Raw genomic sequence first — 19761 nt, 5'->3', positions numbered from 1 at the left:
TAATGCCTGTCCCTCCCAGCTAATGTAAGGGGCTGCCTAATGCATGTCACTCCCAGCTAATGTAAGGGGCTGCCTAATGCCTGTCACTCCCAGCTAATGCAAGAGCTGCCTAATGCCTGTCACTCCCAGCTAATGTAAGGGGGTGCCTAATGCAAGGGGCTGCCTAATGCCTGTCACTCCCAGCTAATGTAAGGGGCTGCCTAATGCCTGTCACTCCCACCTAATGTAAGGGGCTGCCTAATGCAAGGGGCTGCCTAATGCCTGTCACTCCCAGCTAATGTAAGGGGCTGCCTAATGCATGTCACTCCCAGCTAATATAAGGGGCTGCCTAATGCCTGTCACTCCCAGCTAATGCAAGGGGCTGCCTAATGCAAGGGCTGCCTAATACCTGTCACTCCCAGCTAATGTAAGGGGCTGCCTAATGTAAGGGGCTGCCTAATGCAAGGGGCTGCCTAATGCCTGTCACGCCCAGCTAATGTAAGGGGCTGCCTAATGCAAGGGGCTGCCTAATGCCTGTCACTCCCACCTAATGCAAGGGGCTGCCTAATGCCTGTCACTCCCAGCTAATGTAAGGGGCTGCCTAATGTAAGGGACTGCCTAATGCAACGGGCTGCCTAATGACTGTCACTCCCAGCTAATGTAAGGGGCTGCCTAATGCCTGTCACTCCCAGCTAATGCAAGGGCTGCCTAATGCCTGTCACTCCCAGCTAATGTAAGGGGCTGCCTAATGCAAGGGGCTGCCTAATGCCTGTCACTCCCAGCTAATGTAAGGGGCTGCCTAATGCCTGTCACTCCCACCTAATGTAAGGGGCTGCCTAATGCAAGGGCTGCCTAATGCCTGTCACTCCCAGCTAATGTAAGGGGCTGCCTAATGCCTGTCACTCCCAGCTAATGTAAGGGGCTGCCTAATGCCTGTCACTCCCAGCTAATGCAAGGGGCTGCCTAATGCAAGGGCTGCCTAATGCCTGTCACTCCCAGCTAATGTAAGGGGCTGCCTAATGCCTGTCACTCCCACCTAATGTAAGGGGCTGCCTAATGCAAGGGGCTGCCTAATGCCTGTCACTCCCACCTAATGTAAGGGGCTGCCTAATGCCTGTCACTCCCACCTAATGCAAGGGGCTGCCTAATGCCTGTCACTCCCACCTAATGTAAGGGGCCTAATGCCTGTCACTCCCAGCTAATGGGGGCTGCCTAATGCCTGTCACTCCCAGCTAATGGGCTGCCTAATGCCTGTCACTCCCACCTAATGTAAGGGGCTGCCTAATGTCTGTCACTCCCACCTAATGCAAGGGGCTGCCTAATGCCTGTCACTCCCACCTAATGCAAGGGGCTGCCTAATGCCTGTCACTCCCAGCTAATGTAAGGGGCTGCCTAATGTAAGGGACTGCCTAATGCCTGTCACTCCCAGCTAATGTAAGGGGCTGCCTAATGCCTGTCACTCCCAGCTAATGCAAGGGCTGCCTCATGCCTGTCACTCCCAGCTAATGTAAGGGGCTGCCTAATGCAAGGGGCTGCCTAATGCCTGTCACTCCCAGCTAATGTAAGGGGCTGCCTAATGCCTGTCACTCCCAGCTAATGCAAGGGCTGCCTAATGCCTGTCACTCCCAGCTAATGTAAGGGGCTGCCTAATGCAAGGGGCTGCCTAATGCCTGTCACTCCCAGCTAATGTAAGGGGCTGCCTAATGCCTGTCACTCCCACTTAATGTAAGGGTCTGCCTAATGCCTGTCACTCCCAGCTAATGTAAGGGGCTGTCTAATGCCTGTCACTCCCAGCTAATGTAAGGGGCTGCCTAATGCCTGTCACTCCCAGCTAATGCAAGGGCTGCCTAATGCCTGTCACTCCCAGCTAATGTAAGGGGCTGCCTAATGCAAGGGGCTGCCTAATGCCTGTCACTCCCAGCTAATGTAAGGGGCTGCCTAATGCCTGTCACTCCCACCTAATGTAAGGGGCTGCCTAATGCAAGGGGCTGCCTAATGCCTGTCACTCCCAGCTAATGTAAGGGGCTGCCTAATGCATGTCACTCCCAGCTAATGTAAGGGGCTGCCTAATGCCTGTCACTCCCAGCTAATGCAAGGGGCTGCCTAATGCAAGGGCTGCCTAATGCCTGTCACTCCCACCTAATGTAAGGGGCTGCCTAATGCCTGTCACTCCCACCTAATGCAAGGGGCTGCCTAATACCTGTCACTCCCACCTAATGTAAGGGGCTGCCTAATGCAAGGGGCTGCCTAATGTAAGGGGCTGCCTAATGTCTGTCACTCCCACCTAATGCAAGGGGCTGCCTAATGCCTGTCACTCCCACCTAATGCAAGGGGCTGCCTAATGCCTGTCACTCCCACCTAATGCAAGGGGCTGCCTAATGCCTGTCACTCCCACCTAATGTAAGGGGCTGCCTAATGCAAGGGGCTGCCTAATGTCTGTCACTCCCACCTAATGCAAGGGGCTGCCTAATGCCTGTCACTCCCACCTAATGCAAGGGGCTGCCTAATGCCTGTCACTCCCACCTAATGCAAGGGGCTGCCCCACCTAATGCCTGTCACTCCCAGCTAATGTAAGGGGCTGCCTAATGTAAGGGACTGCCTAATGCAAGGGGCTGCCTAATGCCTGTCACTCCCAGCCTAATGTAAGGGGCTGCCTAATGCCTGTCATATCCCAGCTAATGTAAGGGGCTGCCTAATGCCTGTCACTCCCAGCTAATGTAAGGGGCTGCCTAATGTAAGGGGCTGCCTAATGCAAGGGGCTGCCTAATGCCTGTCACGCCCAGCTAATGTAAGGGGCTGCCTAATGCAAGGGGCTGACTAATGCCTGTCACTCCCAACTAATGCAAGGGGTTGCCTAATGCCTGTCACTCCCAGCTAATGTAAGGGGCTGCCTAATGTAAGGGGCTGCCTAATGCAACGGGCTGCCTAATGCCTGTCACGCCCAGCTAATGTAAGGGGCTGCCTAATGCCTGTCACTCCCAGCTAATGTAAGGGTCTGCCTAATGCCTGTCACTCCCAGCTAATGTAAGGGTCTGCCCAATGCCTGTCACTCCCAGCTAATGTAAGGGGCTGCCTAATGCCTGTCACTCCCAGCTAATGTAAGGGGCTGCCTAATGCCTGTCACTCCCACCTAATGCAAGGGGCTGCCTAATGCCTGTCACTCCCACCTAATGTAAGGGGCTGCCTAATGCAAGGGGCTGCCTAATGTCTGTCACTCCCACCTAATGCAAGGGGCTGCCTAATGCCTGTCACTCCCACCTAATGTAAGGGGCTGCCTAATGTAAGGGTCTGCCTAATGCCTGTCACTCCCAGCTAATGTAAGGGGCTGCCTAATGCCTGTCACTCCCACCTAATGCAAGGGGCTGCCTAATGCCTGTCACTCCCACCTAATGTAAGGGGCTGCCTAATGTAAGGGTCTGCCTAATGCCTGTCACTCCCAGCTAATGTAAGGGTCTGCCCAATGCCTGTCACTCCCAGCTAATGTAAGGGGCTGCCTAATGCCTGTCACTCCCAGCTAATGTAAGGGGCTGCCTAATGCCTGTCACTCCCAGCTAATGTAAGGGGCTGCCTAATGCCTGTCACGCCCAGCTAATGTAAGGGGCTGCCTAATGCCTGTCACGCCAAGCTAATGTAAGGGGCTGCCTAATGCCTGTCATGCCAAGCTAATGTTAGGGGCTGCCTAATGCCTGTCACACCAAGCCAATGTAAGGGGCTGCCTAATGCCTGTCACGCCCAGCTAATGTAAGGGGCTGCCTAATTCCTGTCACTCCCAGCTAATGTAAGGGGCTGCCTAATGTAAGGGGCTGCCTAATGCCTGTCACTCCCAGCTAATGTAAGGGGCTGCATAATGTAAGGGGCTGCCTAATGCCTGTCACGCCAAGCTAATGTAAGGGGCTGCCTAATGCCTGTCACGCCAAGCCAATGTAAGGGGCTGCCTAATGCAAGGGGCTGCCTAATGTAAGGGGCTGCCTAATGTAAGGGGCTGCCTAATGCCTGTCACTCCCAGCTAATGTAAGGGGCTGCCTAATGTAAGGGGCTGCCTAATGCAAGGGGCTGCCTAATGCCTGTCACTCCTAGAAACATCAACTGGGATTAGCAATACCGGGTAGTGTTCATTGGGGCATTAACGTTTTAAAATGGACACGTCCCAGGTAGGTCCCTCACCCTGTTTCAGTCTGTTTGTTTGCAAATACAGGTGTGCCAAACTTGTAGTGTCACATTTGAAAATATATATATTTTTAAATGTTTAGGTTTTTTTTCATTATGGGGTATTGTAATGTCATTATGGGGTATTGTAATGTCATTATGGGGTATTGTAATGTCATTATGGGGTATTATAATGTCATTATGGGGTATTGTAATGTCATTATGGGGTATTGTAATGTCATTATGGGGTATTGTAATGTCATTATGGGGTATTGTGATGTCATTATGGGGTATTGTGATGTCATTATGGGGTATTGTGATGTCATTATGGGGTAGTGTGTGTTGATTAATGAGGAAAAAAATCTACAACGTAACAAAATGTGGAAAAAGTCAAGGGGTCTGAATACTTTTTGAAGACACTGTATGTTGCCTACGAGCTGATAAACTCAACTACAAGGCAGAAGGGTCAGAGTTGATCCTCTGTGGCAAGGAATCACAAGGACATCGCTGGGAATGAGGGTTGTAATTCCAAATCTCACCCTATTCCTTATATATACATATAAAATAACATTTTATTAGTCACATGCACCAAATACAACAGGTGAAATGTTTACTTACGAGCCCCTAACCAACAGTGCAGTTTAAAAAATCTGGATAAGATTAAGAGAAAGAAGTAACAAGTAATTAAAGAGCAGCAGTAAAAAATAACAATGTATACAGGGGGTTGCCTAGTCAATGTGTGGAGCCACCGGTTAGTTGAGGTAGTATGTACATGTAGGTAGAGTTAATTAAAGTGACTATGCATAGATGACAACAGAGAGTGGCATTGATGTGGAGAGGGGAGGGGGAGGGGGAATGTGAGTAGTCTGGGTAGCCATGTGACTAGATAGGGAATAGGGTTCCATGGCCTCTGGTGAAAATTAGGGCACTATATAGGGAATAGGGTTCCATGGCCTCTGGTGAAAATTAGGGCACTATATAGGGAATAGAGTGCTGTTTGGGACGTATCTGAAGTGCTAACATGAAAGAAACCTTGATCTCATTGGAAGCACTGAAAGTGTTACATATGATGCTGTACTGTGTTCACTGTTAAGCAACAGGCAGCATGGCCTGCTTTAAAACTACAAATAGTCATTTATGTCATTAGTTGAAACAGTCCTTTTGAACCGCAGTAAATTCTTTTGAACAGCATTAAACAGTCCTTTGAACAGCAGTAAACAGTCCTTTTGAACCGCAGTAAATTCTTTTGAACAGCATTAAACAGTCCTTTGAACAGCATTAAACATTCATTTGAACAGCATTAAACATTCCTTTGAACAGCATTAAACATTCCTTTGAACAGCATTAAACAGTCCTTTGAACAGCATTAAACAGTCCTTTGAACAGCATTAAACAGTCCTTTGAACAGCATTAAACAGTCTTTTGAACAGAAAAGTCCATTGAACAGTGATTTTGTCAAAACAAAGCAGCTCAAGGGAAACTTTTTAGAATATCCATCTTTGCCCTAAACTGACCACAACGCGCACGTTTTAGGATTGAAATTTTACGTTATCTCTTTAGGGGTGCCCGATGTCAATATCTTTGACAATTGTCAAGGGGAGTGAAACATTGATTTTTCAGTTCTGATCGTGGTCCTGACTGATTTATTTCAGGTCTGATGGTGGGCCTGACTGATTTGTTTCAGTTCTGATGGTGGGCCTGACTGATTTGTTTCAGTTCTGATGGTGGGCCTGACTGATTTATTTCAGTTCTGATCGTGGGCCTGACTGATTTGTTTCAGGTCTGATGGTGGGCCTGACTGATTTGTTTCAGTTCTGATGGTGGGCCTGACTGATTTGTTTCAGTTCTGATCGTGGGCCTGACTGATTTATTTCAGTTCTGATGGTGGGCCTGACTGATTTATTTCAGTTCTGATGGTGGGCCTGACTGATTTATTTCAGTTCTGATGGTGGGCCTGACTGATTTATTTCAGTTCTGATGGTGGGCCTGACTGATTTGTTTCAGTTCTGATGGTGGGCCTGACTGATTTATTTCAGTTCTGATCGTGGGCCTGACTGATTTGTAACGTAAACCCTGAATGACTATTTGTGATGGAATCAGACAGAATGGATTGGATGTTCAGGAGACTGTCCCAAATAGCACCCTATTCCCTATATAGTGCACTACTTTTGACCAGAGCCCATAGGGTGTCATTTGGGACACTGCGAGGCCTAACGCTCAGTTCCATCTGGTCCATCATGAGAATATTACAGGAGAGACACAGAAGCTGTAGAGAGGTGTGTGCGTGTGCGTGTGCGTGTGCGTGTGCGTGTGCGTGTGCGTGTGCGTGTGCGTGTGCGTGTGTGTGTGTGTGTAATGAATGGTTGATGATGATGTTGTTTTCTGGTTTAATGGATGTGCTGCTGCTTCCTTACCCTATACGCATAGAAATATAATGACTGGAACTGACAAACCCAATCAAGACCAAGGCAATTTGACTGAAACACTGCTTGACTCACAAATACCACCCTATTCCCTACATAGGGCCCGAGCACGCAATAAATGATACATAAATTCCCCCTTTTTTTTAATAGACTTTTCTCTCTACGCGTTTTCTGACCTCGAATTTAAGCATGAGAGTAGCATGTTATTCACCTGCTATTCATTTAGGGGGTGGAGATCAAATACATGAAGGTGGAGGAGGAGGCGTGTCCTACAGAAACACTGTATTCTGACCTTGGATCTCATTCCCTCATAATTCCACCACTTTTTACGCGCGATTGGAACAATGAATTAGGTCGAGCGAACGAATTTGCCCTCTTCCAAGTGTAAAAAGCATCTAATTTATTTTAATTTGACACGAGCTATTGATAAGAGCTAGGTAAAATTAGTAATCTGTTTGGTAGGAGGGGATTGTGAATAAAAATAATTGTTTTACCGTAGATTACTACAGTCAGTCATATGAAAGCAAACTGAAAGTAAAATCAACGTGACATGCATTGCGGACCCTTTTCCACGGTGAATTAGACTATAAATAGCTCTACCGTTATTCAGAATTGTACATTTTTTTCTGCCCTCGTAATTTGCGTGGATGAAATTTGGAAACCCAAGATATAGTCTTCTGTCAAATTGGTGCATGCGCTTTGGAATGTTCTAATTATATGCTTGGGATTTTCTGCGGTTTTTAAAATTTAACAATTTGTGTCATGTTAAATATTAGCCATCGTCAGTAATACCAACAGACATTTATTTACTATAAGTGTTAGTTTTCTTTAATTTGTAGCCTACATTTAGCATCATTCCATTCTATTCCGTTGACCTTTCTTTTCCCCCGTCACGTCCTGTGTAGTTGTTGTTATGGGTTTAACATTCAAACAGTTGTTCCCGAGGGTCACTAGCATTAGTGGTTCATATCAGGCTAACGTTGTGCGATTTAATTTAGGACGTTCTGGAACTCAGACCACACGTAGCAGGTTGAAACCTGGAGCCTGGCGCATGGCTCACAATAACTGGATCTTTGTGATACAGTTCTGTGATTTAGTGAGGATTATGGTAGATTTTATAGGACTATTGTTCAACTCCTTATTGTAGACTTTTACCACCTTCCAATATTTAATGATTTTGATTCATTGATATATTTTGTGTGTAAACGCTCTCCATTTTTCTTTACAATGATCCATACACAAATTTGCCAAGAATAGTCTAGAAAATCAGATTTTTTTCAGCACCAACTGGTAGATTAAAAAAGACAAATATGAACATATTTAGATGGTTTTCTTTCATTGTGTCACGGGAGTCATAAGAAGTGGACCAAAGTGCAGCATGGTGAGCGTACATATTCCTTTTATTTATAGAAAATGTAGCAAAGACAAAACAAAACAAGGAAACGACCGTGAAGCTTAACTTCGGCTCTAATATAGTGTTGACTTTGGGGGTGACCAGTGAGATATACCTGCTGGAGTGCTTGCTATGGGTGGGTGTTGTTATGGTGACCAGTGAGCTGAGATACGGCGGAGCTTTACCTAGCAAAGACTTATAGATGACCTGGAGCCAGTGGGTCTGGTGACAAATATGTAGCGAGGGCCAGCCAATAAGAGCATACAGGTCGCAGTGGTAGGTGGTATATGGGGCTTTGGTGACAAAACGTATGGCACTGTGATAGACTGCATCCATTTTGCTGAGTAGAGGGTTGGAGGCAAATTTTTAAATGACATCGCCGAAGTCGAGGATCGGTAGAATAGTCCGTTTTACGAGAGTTTGTTTGGCAGCGTGAGTGAAGGAGGCTTTGTTGTGAAATAGGAAGCCAATTCTAGATTTAATTTTGGATTGGAGAGTTTGTGAGTCTGGAAGGAGAGTTTACAGTCTAGCCAGACAACTAGGTATTTGTAGATGTCCACATATTCTAGGTCAGAACCGTCCAGAGTAGTGATGCTAGTCAGGCGTGCGGGTGCGGGCAGTGATCGGTTGAAGAGCATGCATTTAGTTTTACTAGGGTTTAAAGCAGTTGGAGGCCACAGAAGGACCGTTGTATGGCATTGAAGCTCGTTTGGAGGTTTGTTAACACAGTGTCCAAAGAAGGACCAGATATATACAGAATGGTGTCGTATTCGTAGAGGTGGATCAAGGAATCACCCGCAGCAGGAGCGTCATCATTGATATATACAGAGAAAAGAGTCTGCCCGAGAATTGAACCCTGTGGTACCTCCATAGAGATTGCCAGAGGTCCGGACAACAGGCCCTCCGATTTGACACACTGAACTCTGTCTGAGAACTGGTTGGTGAACCAGGCGAGTCAGTCATTAGAGCAACCAAGGATGTTGAGTCTGCCGATAACAATATGGTGATTAATATAATAATATATATGCCATTTAGCAGACGCCTTTATCCAAAGTGACTTACAGTCATGTGTGCATACATTCTACGTATGGGTGGTCCCGGGAATCGAACCCACTACCCTGGCGTTACAAGCGCCATGCTCTACCAACTGAGCTACAGAAGGACCATTGATTGAGAGAGTCGAAAGCTACACATTGTTGTCTTTTATCGGTGGTGGTTATGATATCGTTTAGTACCTTAGTACCTCAGTGTGGCTGAGGTGCACCCATGACCAGCTCGTAAACCAGATTACACAGCGGAGAAGGTACTGTGGGATTCGAAATGGTCAGTGATCTGTTTGTTAACTTGGCTTTCAAAGACTTTAGAAAGGCAGGGCAGGATGGATATAGGTCTGTAACAGTTTGGGTTGAGAGTGTCTCCCCCTTTGAAGGGGGGTCTGACCGCGGCAGCTTTCCAATATTTAGGAATCTCGGACGATATGAAAGAGATGTTGAACAGACTAGTAATAGGGGTTGCAACAATGACGGCAGATAATTCGAAAGAGAGGGTCCAGATTGTCTGGCCCAGCTGATTTGTACGGGTCAAGGTTTTGCAGCTCTTTCAGAAAATCTGCTATCTGGATTTGGGTGAAGGAGAATCTGTGGGTTTGGAGCTGTTGGCCGGGGTAGGGGTAGCCAGGAGGAAAGCATGGCCAGCCATAGAGAAATGCTTATTGAAATTCTCGATTATCATGGATTTATCAGTGGTGACAGTGTTTCCTAGCCTCAGTGCAGTGGGCAGTTGGGAGGAGGTGCTCTTATTCTCCATGGACTTTACAGTGTCCCAGAACTTTTTGGAGTTAGAGCTACAGGATGCAAATTTCTGTTTGAAAAAGTATAATTTGCTTTCCTAACTGACTGTGTGTATTGGTTCCTGACTTCCCTGAACAGTTGCATATCGCGGTGGACTATTCGATGCTAATGCAGTACGCCACAGGATGTTTTTGTTCTGGTCGAGGGCAGTCAGGTCTGGAGCGAACCAAGGGCTATATCTGTTCTTAGTTCTATACTTTTTGAAAGGGGCATGCTTATTTAAGATGGTGAGGAAATTACTTTTAACGACATTTATTGGATATTTCAAACTTTTTTAACAAATCAAAAACTGAAAAATTGGGCGTGCAAAATTATTCAGCCCCTTTACTTTCAGTGCAGCAAACTCTCTCCAGAAGTTCAGTGAGGATCAGGAAAAGTTTGAAATATCCAATAAATGTCGTTCCACTTCATGATTGTGTCCCACTTGTTGTTGATTCTTCACAAAAAAAATACAGTTTTATCTCTTTATGTTTGAAGCCTGAAATGTGGCAAAAAGTCGCAAAGTTCAAGGGGGCCGAATACTTTCGCAAGGCACTGTATATAGAGGAATACCAAGATGGCTGCACGTTGGCTTCAATACAGCGCCCCTGTCAGTCATCCAGGGTTTATATACATCATTTGATGTAAACGATCCATGGTACTTACTCCAAGTGATGCTAAAGTTTAAGGGGTGATTTGCATGTTATTTACTATGTGTTATTATGCCAAACATGACTCATTTTAAGTAGCATTTTTATAGTATCAACTGAATTACCTTATGCTAAAGGGAAGGGGGTAATTTGCATGGTATTCTCTGTACTGTATGTGAGTATGGCACGCTAATTGTGTGTGTGTGTGTGTGTGTTGCATTTACTCGCTGGAGTATCAAGCACCACTCAGTTTCAATCATACCCTGACTTGTCTCACTTAGCAACAGAGACACACACACACACACACACACACACACACACACACACACACACACACACACACACACACACACACACACACACACACACACACACACACACACACACACACACACACACACACACACACACACACACACACACACACACACACACACACACCCCTCCCCCTCCCAGATGTATCATTCATTCCATTAGTCTGCCTGGCTGGCTGGCTGGCTGAAACATATACGTATCTATCTCTATGGGTACCAGGTTTGGGTTCAGTTACTGAAATCTTTCAAAGACTTTCAGTCTTTTCTTTAGCCTGTCTGAGGTGCCAGGTGGGAGGGGTTTCGCTCTTTTCTTTAGCCTGTCTGTGGTGCCAGGTGGGAGGGGTTTCGCTCTTTTCTTTAGCCTGTCTGTGGTGCGAGGTGGGAGGGGTTTGAGTCTTTTCTTTAGCCTGTCTGGGGTGCCAGGTGGGAGGGGTGCCAGGCCTGTCTGGGGTGCCAGGTGGGAGGGGTTTGAGTCTTTTCTTTAGCCTGTCTGTTGCCAGGTGGGAGGGGTTTCGCTCTTTTCTTTAGCCTGTCTGGGGTGCCAGGTGGGAGGGGTTTGAGTCTTTTCTTTAGCCTGTCTGTGGTGCCAGTTGGGAGGGGTTTCGCTCTTTTCTTTAGCCTGTCTGGGGTGCCAGGTGGGAGGGGTTTCGCTCTTTTCTTTAGCCTGTCTGGGGTGCCAGGTGGGAGGGGTTTGAGTCTTTTCTTTAGCCTGTCTGTGGTGCCAGGTGGGAGGGGTTTGCATTTTTGTGATTATTCTATTAATTTCATTTGTTACAGGCTTTGGTTTTTCCATTTTATATTTTGAGGTTGGACTTCAGCACGTATAGCTCGTTAGCATGTAGGGCGCACCGATTGTCGTCACCTCGTTAGTCAGTATGTGGTACACCTGTGCTGGTGGCTATCTCATTAGTGGGAAGGTGTAAAGATCCTTTGGTTGCCCTATTTTGATTTCTAGAAAACATTCCTTTGTCTGATTTTCATTTTGCTTCCACTATTTTTCCGTTTGCTTCTTGTCTTTAAGTTTGGTGTGGGATTTTTTTTGTGCAAATTTATAGGCACATTTAGTGGCCGTCTTTTTAGGCTCCAGTTGTTGTTGCTAGGCAACTTTCAGTGGACACCCCCATGAGTGTTTTTCAGAACCCCCCTCCTAAAAACCCACCTGTTTCATTTTGGTTGTTGACAGTGACTTTTTGTTATTTCCCCTTTCTGTTTTAGCGACAGTATTTGGTTCTTGCCGGGGGAAACAAAAGGGGGGACTCGTCCGAGATCTTGTTTCCCATGAGCATGGTAGTCACTCTAATCACCTACTCTGACGCTCTGCTGTGCCCAGATAAGTCAGTGTTCAAAAGAAACTTTTGTGGTAGAGTTCCTGTCAATGACATCCACCCTGATGATCTGAATGTCGCAGGAGGGGATGGCTGCCATTTTTACGGGCTCCTAACCAACTATAACGGAGGTGAGGCTACATACAGACACCGGTTAGTCAGGCTGATTGAGGTAGTATGTACATGTAGATATGGTTAAAGTGACTATGCATATATAATGAACAGAGAGTAGCCGTAGCGTAAAAGAGGGGTTGGTGGGTTGGTGGGTGGGACACAATGCAGACAGCCCAGTTAGCCAATGTGCGGAAGCACTCGTTGGTCGGCCCAATTGAGGTAGTATGTACATGAATGTATAGTTAAAGTGACTATACTTATAAGATAAACAGAGAGTAGCAGCAGCGTAAAAAAGAGGGGTTGAGCACAAGCACATTCGAGCTAGAGCACAACGAAAGGGGATCATGAATGTGAGTGTGCCATTTGACTGAGATATACTCCGAATCCAGTCAGGCCATCCTGCACCCTCAACAGAGTTTGATCTTGGTCGGAACAGCCGGCTTGTACCGCCTTTCAATAAAAAGGAGGTGGATATATATTTTACTCTGTTTGAGTGGATTGCCACCTTGTAAGGGTTTTCCTGTGGTGAAGGAGAAGCGGACCAAAATGCAGAGTGGTGGTTATTCATGTTCTTTAATAAAGGAACTAGACATGAAATAACTAACAAAACAATAAATGTGCGAAAACCTAAACAGTCCTATCTGGTGCAAACACAGAGACAGGAACAATCACCCACAAACACACAGTGAAACCCAGGCTACCTAAGTATGATTCTCAATCAGAGACAACTAATGACACCTGCCTCTGATTGAGAACCATACTAGGCCGAAACATAGAAATACCCAAAACCTAGAAAAACAAACATAGACTGCCCACCCAACTCACGCCCTGACCATACTAAATAAATACAAAACAAAGGAAATAAAGGTCAGAACGTGACACACCTCCCTAAATAGTCACTGCTCCTCCAAAGTGTTCTGGTGGGAAAGACAAAGTGTTTTGGTGGGAAAGACAGTGTTCTGGTGGGAAAGACAGTGTTCTGGTGGGAAAGACAGTGTTCTGGCGGGAAAGACAGTGTTCTGGTGGGAAAGACAAAGTGTTCTGGTGGGAAAGACAAAGTGTTCTGGTGGGAAAGACAAAGTGTTCTGGTGGGAAAGACAAAGTGTTCTGGTGGGAAAGACAAAGTGTTCTGGTGGGAAAGACAAAGTGTTCTGGTGGGAAAGACAAAGTGTTCTGGTGGGAAAGACAAAGTGTTCTGTGGGAAAGACAAAGTGTTCTGAAAGACAAAGTGTTCTGGTGGGAAAGACAAAGTGTTCTGGTGGGAAAGACAAAGTGTTCTGGTGGGAAAGACAAAGTGTTCTGGTGGGAAAGACAAAGTGTTCTGGTGGGAAAGACAAAGTGTTCTGGTGGGAAAGACAAAGTGTTCTGGTGGGAAAGACAAAGTGTTCTGGCGGGAAAGACAAAGTGTTCTGGCGGGAAAGACAAAGTGTTCTGGCGGGAAAGACAAAGTGTTCTGGCGGGAAAGACAAAGTGTTCTGGCGGGAAGGTCAAAGTGTTCTGGTGGGAAAGACAAAGTGTTCTGGTGGGAAAGACAAAGTGTTCTGGTGGGAAAGACAAAGTGTTCTGGCGGGAAAGACAAAGTGTTCTGGTGGGAAAGACAGAGTGTTCTGGTGGGAAAGACAGAGTGTTCTGGTGGGAAAGACAGAGTGTTCTGGTGGGAAAGACAAAGTGTTCTGGTGGGAAAGACAAAGTGTTCTGTTCAAAGTGTTCTGGTGGGAAAGACAAAGTGTTCTGGCGGGAAAGACAAAGTGTTCTAGCGGGAAAGACAGTGTTCTGGGAAAGACAAAGTGTTCTGGTGGGAAAGACAAAGTGTTCTGGTGGGAAAGACAGTGTGTTCTGGTGGGAAAGACAGTGTTCTGGTGGGAAAGACAGTGTTCTGGCGGGAAAGACAAAGAAAGACAAAGTGTTCTGGCGGGAAAGACAAAGTGTTCTGGTGGGAAAGACAAAGTGTTCTGTGGGAAAGACAAAGTGTTCTGAAAAGACAAAGTGTTCTGGCGGGAAAGACAAAGTGTTCTGGCGGGAAAGACAAAGTGTTCTGGTGGGAAAGACAAAGTGTTCTGGTGGGAAAGACAAAGTGTTCTGGTGGGAAAGACAAAGTGTTCTGGTGGGAAAGACAAAGTGTTCTGGTGGGAAAGACAAAGTGTTTTGGTGGGAAAGACAGAGTGTTCTGGTGGGAAAGACAGAGTGTTCTGGTGGGAAAGACAGAGTGTTCTGGTGGGAAAGACAGAGTGTTCTGGTGGGAAAGACAGAGTGTTCTGGTGGGAAAGACAAAGTGTTCTGGCGGGAAAGACAAAGTGTTCTGGTGGGAAAGACAAAGTGTTCTGGTGGGAAAGACAAAGTGTTCTGGTGGGAAAGACAAAGTGTTCTGGTGGGAAAGACAAAGTGTTCTCGTGGGAAAGACAAAGTGTTCTGGTGGGAAAGACAAAGTGTTCTGGTGGGAAAGACAAAGTGTTCTGGTGGGAAGGTCAAAGTGTTCTGGTGGGAAGGTCAAAGTGTTCTGGCGGGAAAGGCTCAGAAAGTCACTTTATCTCTTGACCAGAGTTCAGATTATGACACTGTTTCAACTGTTATCCTTCTGGTTTACGAGTTGGTCCCAGAGGCATACAGACAACAGTTCCCTAAATTACAAAAAAAAACAGAATAACAATGCCATGTCGAGTTCGCAAGGGAGCAAGCAGGTCTATTTGATCAGACGGTGTGGTTCTCAAGAGGTTTAGGACCTTGAGGATTTAAATACTTCTAGAGCAGTTCGAGAATTGCCTTCAAACAAAAGGGTTGAGACCTACATTTATGAGCACAAGGGTCTTACACTTGAGAAAAGCTGCAGTTCTTGCAGATGAGTTTGTGTTGACACATAACTACCTTCACAAACAAAGCACCCACAAACACAAACACAAACAAACACAAACAAACAAACAAAGCACCCACAAACACAAACAAACACAAACAAACAAACAAAGCACCCACAAACACAAACACAAACAAACACAAACAAACAAACAAAGCACCCACAAACACAAACAAACAAACAAAGCACCCACAAACACAAACACAAACAAACACAAACAAACAAAGCACCCACAAACACAAACACAAACAAACACAAACAAACAAAGCACCCACAAACACAAACAAACAAAGCACCCACAAACACAAACAAACAAACAAAGCACCCACAAACACAAACAAACAAAGCACCCACAAACACAAACAAACAAACAAAGCACCCACAAACACAAACAAACAAACAAAGCACCCACAAACACAAACAAACAAACAAAGCACCCACAAACACAAACAAACAAACAAAGCACCCACAAACACAAACAAATAAACAAAGCACCCACAAACACAAACAAATAAACAAAGCACCCACAAACAAACAAACACAAACAAACACAAACAAACAAAGCACCCACAAACACAAACAAATAAACAAAGCACACACAAACACAAACACAAACAAACAAAGCACCCACAAACACCAACAAACACAAACAAACAAAGCACACACAAACACAAACAAACAAACAAAGCACCCACAAACACAAACAAACAAACAAAGCTACGCGACAAATCAACCCAGAGAAGTCACCTCCAAGGTTTCATCCCATTTCTACAGTATCCGTCAGATTGTCATTACTGCCGTGGGAAAGGACACATTTTCTCTGTGTTGAAACAGAAAGGTTTTAGTCCATTTCTACTAATGAAGGTATAGATTACATCAATCATCTATCATCCGAAGGGAGGAGTAGATTACATCTATCATCCTAATGGAGGTGTAGATTACATCTATCATCCATCATCCTAATGGAGGAGTAGATCACATCTATCATCCTAATGGAGGAGTAGATTACATCTGTCATGTTTTGTCTTATATTGTGTTGTCATTTTGCTTTCCCTTCTGTTCGTTTCCCCCTGCTGGTCTTATTAGGTTCGTTCCCTTTTTCTCTCTCCCTCCTTCTCTCTCTTCTCTCTATCGTTCCGTTCCTGCTCCCAGCTGTTCCTATTCCCCTACTCAATCATCTAATCTTTTCACACCTGTTCCGTATCTTGCCCTCTGATTAGAGTCCCTATTTCTCCCCTTGTCTTCCGTTTCTGTCCTGTCGGATCCTTGTATATTGTTCGCCGTGCTGTGTCTTTGTCTCGCCCTGTCGTGTCTTGTTTCCCTCAGATGCTGCGTGTGAGCAGGTGTCTGAGTCTGCTACGGTCGGTGCCTTCCCGAGGCAACCTACAGTTTATGGTCGAGTCTCCAGTCTGTCCTCGTCACTACGAGTGGAATTAGTTTTTTATGTTTTGTTTTCTGCTCCGATTTGTCTAGGAGTATTGCCTATTTCCTTTACTGGAATAAAGACTCTGTTTTCGCCAAGTCGCTTTTAGGTCCTCATTCACCTGCATAACAACATCTATCATCCTAATGGAGGAGTAGATTACATCTATCATCCTAATGGAGGAGTAGATTACATCTATCATCCTAATGGAGGAGTAGATTACATCTATCATCTATCATCCTAATGGAGGAGTAGATTACATCTGTCATCCTAATGGAGGTGTAGATTACATCTGTCATCCTAATGGAGGAGTAGATTACATCTATCATCCTAATGGAGGAGTAGATTACATCTATCATCCTAATGGAGGAGTAGATTACATCCATCCTCCTAATGGAGGAGTAGATTACATCCATCCTCCTAATGGAGGTGTAGCTTACATCTATCATCCTAATGGAGGAGTAGATTACATCTATCATCCTGATGGAGGTGTAGATTACATCTATCATCCTAATGGAGGAGTAGATTACATCTATCATCCTAATGGAGGAGTAGATTACATCTATCATCTATCATCCTAATGGAGGAGTAGAATACATATATCATCCATCATCCTAATGGAGGAGTAGATTACATCTATCATCCTAATGGAGGAGTAGATTACATCTATCATCCATCATCCTAATGGAGGAGTAGATTACATCTATCATCTATCATCCTAATGGAGGAGTAGATTAAAACCAATCATCCTAATGGAGGAGTAGATTACATCTATCATCCTAATGGAGGAGTAGATTACATCTATCATCCTAATGGAGGAGTAGATTACATCTGTCATCCTAATGGAGGTGTAGATTACATCTATCATCTTAATGGAGGAGTAGATTACATCTGTCATCTAATGGAGGTGTCATCCTAATGGAGGAGTAGATTACATCCATCCTCCTAATGGAGGTGTAGATTACATCTATCATCCTAATGGAGGAGTAGATTACATCTATCATCATCATCCTAATGGAGGAGTAGATTACATCTATCATCCTAATGGAGGAGTAGATTACATCTATCATCTATCATCCTAATGGAGGAGTAGATTAAAACCAATCATCCTAATGGAGGAGTAGATTACATCTATCATCCTAATGGAGGAGTAGATTACATCTATCATCCTAATGGAGGAGTAGATTACATCTATCATCCTAATGGAGGAGTAGAATACATCTATCATCCTAATGGAGGTGTAGATTACATCTATCATCTATCATCCTAATGGAGGAGTAGATTACATCTATCATCTATCATCCTAATGGAGGAGTAGATTACATCTATCATCCATCGTCCTAATGGAGGAGTAGATTACATCTATCATCTATCATCCTAATGGAGGAGTAGATTACATCTATCATCCTAATGGAGGAGTAGATTACATCTATCATCTATCATCCTAATGGAGGAGTAGATCACATCTATCATCTATCATTCTAATTGAGGAGACTGGAAAGAGCCCTGGTCAAAGGTAGTCCTCTATTACATTGATGGGAATATGGCCCTGGTCTAAAGTAGTGCACTATATAGGGAATAGGGTGCCATTTGGGATGCAGCCTCTGTAACAAGAGAGACTGGACAGACTGTTATAACCTCCCTGTTGTTACATTGATGTGGACTGGACAGACTGTTATAACCTCCCTGTTGTTACATTGATGTGGACTGGACAGACTGTTATAACCTCCCTGTTACATTGATGTGGACTGGACAGACTGTTATAACCTCCCTGTTACATTGATGTGGACTGGACAGACTGTTATAACCTCCCTGTTACATTGATGTGGACTGGACAGACTGTTATAACCTCCCTGTTACATTGATGTGGACTGGACAGACTGTTATAACCTCCCTGTTACATTGATGTGGACTGGACAGACTGTTATAACCTCCCTGTTACATTGATGTGGACTGGACAGACTGTTATAACCTCCCTGTTGTTACATTGATGTGGACTGGACAGACTGTTATAACCTTCCTGTTGTTACATTGATGTGGACTGGACAGACTGTTATAACATCCCTGTTACATTGATGTGGACTGGACAGACTGTTATAACCTTCCTGTTGTTACATTGATGTGGACTGGACAGACTGTTATAACCTCCCTGTTACATTGATGTGGACTGGACAGACTGTTATAACCTCCCTGTTACATTGATGTGGACTGGACAGACTGTTATAACCTCCCTGTTACATTGATGTGGACTGGACAGACTGTTATAACCTTCCTGTTGTTACATTGATGTGGACTGGACAGACTGTTATAACCTCCCTGTTACATTGATGTGGACTGGACAGACTGTTATAACCTCCCTGTTGTTACATTGATGTGGACTGGACAGACTGTTATAACCTCCCTGTTGTTACATTGATGTGGACTGGACAGACTGTTATAACCTCCCTGTTGTACCAATGTCAATCAATACATGGTATACATAAGAGTACGTTGTACAAATAAAAATGTATATTTCTCTCTTCCTCCACTCCCCTTTCTCTCTCCTCCCCTGTAATACGGTCTGTCCAGTCCACATCAGTGTTGTAATGGAGGGGAGGAGAGAGAAAGGGGAGGGGAGGAGAGAGAAAGGGCAGGGGACGAGGGAGAGAGGGAGGGGAGGGGAGGAGAGAGAAAGGGGAGGGGAGGAGGGAAAGAGGGAGCGAGGGGAGGAGAGAGAAAGGAGAGGAGAGAAAGGAGAGGGGAGTAAGAGAGAGAGAGGGAGGGAGGGGAGAAGAGAGAGGGAGGGGAGGAGAGAGAGGGAGGAGATTTAGAGAGAAAGGGGAGGGGAGGAGAGAGAAAGGGGAGGGGACGAGAGAGAAAGGGGAGGGGACGAGAGAGAAAGGGGAGGGGGAGGAGAGAAAGGGGAGGGGACGAGGGAGAGGGGGAGGGGAGGGGAGGGGAGGAGAGAGAAAGGGGAGGGGAGGAGGGAGAGTTGGAGGTAGGGGAGGAGAGAGAAAGGGGAGGTGAGGAGGGAGGGAGGGGGGAGGAGAGAGAAAGGAGAGGGGAGTAAGAGAGAGAGAGAGGGAGGGAGGGAGGGAAGAAGAGAGAGAGAGGGAGGAGAGTGAGAGGGAGGGAGGGGAGGAGAGAGAAAGGAGAGGGGAGTAAGAGAGAGAGAGGGAGGGAGGGAGGGGAGAAGAGAGAAAGGGGAGGAGATGGAGAGAGGGAGGGGAGGAGGGAGAGAGGGAGGGGAGGACCGAGAGAGGGGAGGAGAGAGAAAGGGGAGGAGAGGGGAGAGAGAGGGTTGGAGAGAGAGATGGGTGGAGAGACAGAAAGGGGAG

The 19761-nt window shown here is 45.6% G+C and overlaps 1 pseudogene; it reads left to right on the top strand.

Moving 5' to 3' along the window:
* Positions 1-19761, top strand: part of LOC124037469 — a 53078-nt pseudogene that overhangs the window by 12898 nt on the left and 20419 nt on the right.

Source organism: Oncorhynchus gorbuscha, linkage group LG06 (assembly GCF_021184085.1).
Source record: "Oncorhynchus gorbuscha isolate QuinsamMale2020 ecotype Even-year linkage group LG06, OgorEven_v1.0, whole genome shotgun sequence".
Classification (NCBI taxonomy): Eukaryota; Metazoa; Chordata; class Actinopteri; order Salmoniformes; family Salmonidae; genus Oncorhynchus; species Oncorhynchus gorbuscha.
Note: the sequence above shows the minus strand (reverse complement) of the source record. Positions and strands in the feature narration are given on the sequence as shown.